The sequence below is a fragment of the Pteropus alecto genome, unplaced genomic scaffold (assembly GCF_000325575.1).
Source record: "Pteropus alecto unplaced genomic scaffold, ASM32557v1 scaffold76, whole genome shotgun sequence".
Taxonomy (NCBI): Eukaryota; Metazoa; Chordata; class Mammalia; order Chiroptera; family Pteropodidae; genus Pteropus; species Pteropus alecto.
Genome location: NW_006443138.1, coordinates 21,243,820 through 21,250,336, shown reverse-complemented (window position 1 = coordinate 21,250,336; position 6,517 = coordinate 21,243,820). Strand labels below are relative to the sequence as shown.

The 6,517-nt window shown below is 34.3% G+C and overlaps 1 pseudogene; it reads right to left on the bottom strand.

The window, feature by feature from the left end:
- Window positions 1-5,788, bottom strand: part of LOC102880300 — a 6,730-nt pseudogene extending 942 nt beyond the window's left edge.
- Window positions 5,789-6,517: the final 729 nt, after the last annotated feature.

Sequence of the window (6,517 nt, the reverse complement as noted above, 5' to 3'; positions counted from 1 at the left end):
GAACAGAAAAGAAGGAATGGCATTTGTAAAATTTTTAAAAAGCATATCGGTCAATTAAATCGTGGTCATTTTATATATAGTAAACATTTTTAAGAAGATGCATGAAATTCTAGATCTGGAAGAACTTTCAGCTCTTTGCAGGTACAGGTCGCTGTCATGGGGTAAATTGTGTCCCCTCAAAATTCATATGTTGAAGCCCTAAATCCCAGTACCAAGAATGTGACTGTGTTTGGAGAGAGGGTCTTTAAAAAGTGATTTGATTCAAATGAAGCTAGTAGGATGGGCCATAATCCAATCTCACTGCTGTCCTAATAATAATAAATTCATACACACAAAGAGATGCCAAGAGCATGTATGCACAGGGGGACAGCCATGTGAGGGCACAGCAAGAGGGCAGCCATCTACAAGCCAAGGAGAGAGATCTCAGAAGAAACCAACCTGGCAGACACTGATCTTAGGCTTCCAGTTTCCAGAATTGTGAGAGAATAAATTTCCATTGTTTAAGTCACCTAGTCAGTAGTAGTTTTATACCGTAGCCCTGTTAACTAACATAGTCACTCAATCTACTATTTAAATGCATGAATGGAATTAAATATCTCTAATATTTTTCTAAATATTCTATCAAGAGTTTTCTATCCAAAACTTTAATTAAAATGGGCTACAGTCTATTCTCTTAAAGCTTCATGTTTCTCTGAATTTCCTTCCTACACTTGTGCCCCTCTTGCACTCATATCTAAGGTCCTTGTGTGTTTGGGATCTTTTTATAATAAAAGTTCTGAATATATTCAAAGCACGTAATTATCACAATGTCCTAGAAAAAGCATACATATGGTTTAAGATTAGAAGTTTTATTATGAAGTTGGCCTTAAGTTTAAATATCATTTTGTTTATAATTTATCTTTTAAAAAATAAACGAAATGCAGTGACAGGGTCAGAGCACTTGAGGCTTAAGTTAATAGCTATGAAAGACTTCTGCGGTCCTCTATGATTATGAATACATTGCCCTTTCTGCACAACGACGATGCTACTATTGCTGATCATTAATTAAGCATAAGTTGGTGGGAGAAACAATAACAACAAATACATTTGTTTCAATTACAGAAGAAAAAAGTATATTCATACTTTAAAAAAATAAGTTACAAGTATTTGTGTTTACTTACATAAGTATGTTGTTTTCTTTCTGAATATCTGTGTTAGTATATCGATTATGTGAATGAATTAAACCATTTATGAGCTGTATATCCCTGCATAAATTCCTTAATCTAGCCACTGTTCCTTCATCCGTTAAATGCAGCTAATAAAATGCTACCTCCAAAGGACTTAGGTGGAAGTATTAAAAAATAAAACATACGCAAAACCCTTGGCAGAGTGGCTGATACATAGAAAAAGATCAATAAAAGTTCACAACTATAAGCCTTTTACCATAAAGCTTATATGCTGAATTACTCAAAGGCAGATACATCTTAGTTATCTCAGGGCTAGCATCATGTGCTAGAGAGTAGGCCTGCTGTGAGTATTGTAGGTTGAATTAAATTATTCTAGGTTGGACTGAACTATATGTATGTAATGCTTTGTATTTCTATTACACTCGTCCCTATTATGCAGTATTTTTTTTACACAAGTTTTTTACACATGGTAAATATGCCCCTCGTTTACACAGACATTTTTATGCGCGATTTCCATTTACACGGTCTCATTTTACGCGGTTCTTTCTTTTTCATTTCCATTACTGGCGATTACTCTTTCTAAAAACCAATAGCTTAATTCAGCAACATACAAAGAAATAATACTAATACACAATTATTAATGATCATCTCATTCATTGGATGGCAAATAAAAAAGTATGAGTGACTACTGATGTTTTTCAGGATTGGTTTTACAAATGTTTTGCTGTAGAAGCTGACAATTATATGAAACAAAAATGTCTTCTTTTTAAAATACTTTTATTTTTAGATAATTCACCTGGTCATCCACACAATTTAGAACATCCAAGTATAAAAGTTGTATATTTGCCACCAAGCACAACTTCCTTGATTCGACCTTTAGATTAAGGCATTATTTTTACATGGAGTTTTAATGATATTTTTAACAAACTTGAAGATATTAATCACTTACAGAAGCCTGGAATAAATACACAATTTTAAGTCCTATCAAGAATATTGCTTTAGCTTTAAGTGATATACAGCCATCAACTTTAAATGCTTGCTGGAAAGCCAATATGGACAGAAGTGGTTGTAACAGGGAATATGGTTCCAACAACTGAAGAGGGATTAACTGACATTATTAATTTATTACATAAATTTCAAGAAGGCTCTGACAATTTGAATGTAGATAATATTAACGAATTACTAGTTCTTCATGAATTAATCGATAATGAATTAATTCGCTTAATAGCTGAAGCCCATCCTGCCGATGAATATGGCAGTGACCTTGAACCAGTTTCATTCCCTGCAGAAAATATTTACAAAGCTCTTCAATTGGCCACAAAACTGGAAACTACAATTCTAGATATTGATCCAAACATCCAGCGAGCCTTAAAATTTCAAAAAGATTTTTTAAATGTCGAAGTGAATATCGAAGAATTTATGAAAACTTAGCAAAGATGGGTTGGAAAAAGATCATCCAAAAACATAAACATAAATAATGAAACCGAAGTAGTACTTCCAAATATTTAGATCGATGAAGAGTGACTTCGTGCCCATTAAAAAGAGGTTGGTTGCTTTAGGTTATGTATAGACACTGACAGCAAATAAAATTTATTTATTTTTTTCTGAATTTTCATTAGCAGTTTTTGAGAAAATATGTGAAATAAATATTTTTATGACATATTGGCCTATTTCTTTAGTATATTTTTTTTCTATACTGGTGGACTCTTTTCACGCAGTTTTTTTTTCGCGTAAAAAAAAACGTGTGGAACGGGTAATCTACGTAAATAGAGGGACGGGTGTACTTTTTTAAAGTATTTTAATATTGCAAACAACCAAATGTTATCAAATGTTAAAGTGTTTAGCTGGGTAAAATAAACTATATTAAGGTCTCTAAGTCAGTTTGGGCTTAGGAGCCCAATGCTTTTACACAATATGTAGTCAGTAATCACGTACTATAAGCAGACGTAGGTATGTTTCAAAGAAAATTTAATAATTTGTTGATATTCCTATTTTCTTTGTTGATTGATTTTTTTTCCCTTAGCTGTTTAGAGGTGATAAATTTGGTTTGTGATCTTAAAAACTTCAAGCTTTCTGAAAAAATGGCAAAAAATTTTTCTGAGTTTTAATTTTCAAGGGTCTGAAATCAGTTCAAGGCTCAAAACTGATAGTGGCACGAGTCTACTCAAATTAGCAAAAGTGTGTTCTCTCTGTTCCTCTCTAAATGTTACAGAGAATTTATTATCTCTCTCTTTTTTTTACATTTAAAGAGTGAAACAATAAGCCAAGGATAGCAACACATCATGAACTCATAAGAGCAAAGCCTATTTTGATTGCAAGAATGCTCTTATGATTTACCCTAACAGAGAATTTCTAGAAAGATATGCTAGACCCATAGGACAGTACAAATGTGGTGTAATGGGGACGTCACTAGGACAGAATTTAGGAATACAAGTTGCAGGCCCAATTCCCCTACTTAAAGTCATATCATCTCTAATTGATATCACTAAATTTCTCTGCATCTCAGCCTTCTTTTCTGGCAAATGAGGAGTATAATGTGTGTGTGCCCTTTTCCATAAGAATGTGATTATGCTTTAAAAAATGGAGAACACAATTTATTTTTCATTATTAATTTTTTGTTATGGTGACATTGGTTAACGAAATCCAGTATATTGTACTGTGTGTTCACTGCCCATTGTTAGATTTCTTTCTGTCACCACGTATTTGAGCCCTTTTATCCCATCTACCTCCCCACTCCCTCCCTACCCTCTGGTAACCACTAGTCTATTGTCCATGTCCATGAGGGAGAACACAATTTAAATATGAGAAATTATTGTCTCGTATATTGTCTGCTCTGGCATATAGTTTTCTTCATGAAAGCAAGTATTTCATAAGCCAAAGCCACCAGCAGATCTTGTATGATTTCAATAATGTAGTTTTAGTATTAACTGTATGCCTATTGTGTGCCATTTATTGCCTGGCTACTATAAACTAACACTTGAAATACATTACTGACTAATCTTTAGAATGCCACTACTAGGTAGTCATTTTGTTTACAGATCAAAACCACCAAAAGTAACAGTCTCATGTGTTTTGTCCACAAAAGCTCTAGACTGGAGACAGGAAGCATTCTTATTTCTATTTTACAGATGGAGCTTCTGATGCTCAGAGAGGTTGAGTTGCCCAAAATCAAACAGAAGGTTAGTGACAGACATAGGCTCCAACACTGCCTGGACATAAGTATTTGGAACTCCACTTAACCTATGGGGAAACCGAGGCTCAGAGAAGTTAAAGAATCCGTCCTACATTTCCCAGGCAGAAAGTGGTAGAGCCAGGATTTAAACCCAGGTCTGTTGACTGCAAAGTTTCTTTTCAGTACAACACAGTGTAAAAGGAAGCACGTTAGATAAACAAAATGTTCCTCCTTCTTTCATTTAATAAACAGTTGTAAAATAAATCACTTTGTGTTTTACAATTTCCTTGTTTACTTTCTCCTTCCTCTTTGGCTATAAAGCCTCTCTCTGCTCTGCCACCTGATTTAGCTGGTCTCCCCAAAAATCAAACTTGTTCTATTTTCTTTCTAGAGAGGAAGATTTATGTAGCATTATACCTTTTTTTCCAGCTCTCCTTTATATTGCTGAGAGTTCAAGGATTACCTTCCTTAACAATGCCAGATCTTTGATGCATTAGATTTAGGAGAACAGTTTCAGCATACAGATGAATTGACAAAAACTCTTTATTGAAGTTCAAATAGGAAAACGTTGTACCACTGCAAATAATCAAGATTTTAGACAACTTTCTTTTTTCACAATGTCCTATGGTGTTGATACTCTTTAGTGAACCTTCTCCCTAGGAAGGCTTCCTTCTTCAAATACCTTCTTTAGGTTCACTGTCGGTGCTTTAATACCTTGACTACTTTATTTCTGTTCAATGAAAACTTTTTAGTTTCTCTTTTTCTAGTTAGCACCATTGGAAACCAGATGAAAGGCAGCTTCTCACTTTGCACTGATAGTTGATCAAGATAAACCGACAAACACAAGGGTTACAGAGATGATATTGTACAAGCTATACTAAGGTCGGGTAACCAGAAACCCAATAAAGAGGATTAGGGGAAAAAATCAGCACAGATAATCTTCAGCTTCCAATGTTTGCCCTGAAAAGACTCAGCGCTAGCCTATTTCCTTTGCTCTTCATGAAAGAACCTTGTTCAGCTTTCTGAGCCCTTCATTGTCATGAAATCAGTCATTTGGATCAAAGTCTTTAAGGACATTTTCCACGCTGCGAGTACTGCTTTGAAAGGTGTCTAATTATCCATAGTCCTGATAGCTGCCCAGCATGCCTTAGGACTTGACAAGTTATTTTATACCTCTCAACCACATAAGAAAACTCTGCAATGTAAATACTGTATTATAAGAAATTTAACTCTTGTCTTAGCCCATAAATTCTACTATTTTACGAGAAAGAATCATTAAGGGATGCTGTAAAACATAATGGTTAGAAGGATGAGCTTTCAGAGTCACTCAGGCACAGGTTGGCCACTTTCTGGCTCTGTGACCTTGAGTAGTTACTTAACTACTCTGTGGCTTAGTTTCTTCACCTGTAAAACGCGTAATTGTTACTGCTTCATAGGTGTAAGTGATCATCTTGCTTCTCTTTCTCTAAATAATGACAATGATGAGCACTATCCTATGCATAGATGGTTCTCTAAAAACAAAACAAACAATAACAGTTATGTAATGAGTATTATGAGGTTTATTGTATAGATTACTATAAATATTAAATAATATATGCAAAGTACTTGGCACTTTGTAAGTGCTCCATAAACTACTATGAACTGACCTCAAGCCAATTTAACATGCACAACTCTTAGGTTGCTTATGGTAGATAACGTAGTCAACAGATTATATTGAAAGCAAATCATAGACCAAATTCTGTAACACATATAGACCAATATATTGACAAATAGACACAACTGAAGTCATACAAAATATTCTTTAAAGCTTGATAAACTCCTAGCTCTTGGTACAGTGAGGTGCTCCCATTAACATCTTGCATGAATTATTTACTCAAAACAAACTCATCTTTAGAAATCCTCCCAGAACAATGGCTGGAACCAGTCTGTTTATGGCCTGTGTTGAGCATCATTTTTACTGCTAAAGGCTGTATTCATGTCTACACTGTATTCATACCTACACTGCTAACAATTTTAGCCAATCCACATATCCTAAAGAGCTTTAATTAAACCAGTTAGAACTCTCTTCTTGCATTAATGATGTCAATCAGTAAGCTACCATTTTCTCCTCTAAAAAAATGATTTGCCAAATAGCATGCTATTAATGAATAATATCTAACATTCTTATTTCTAATATATT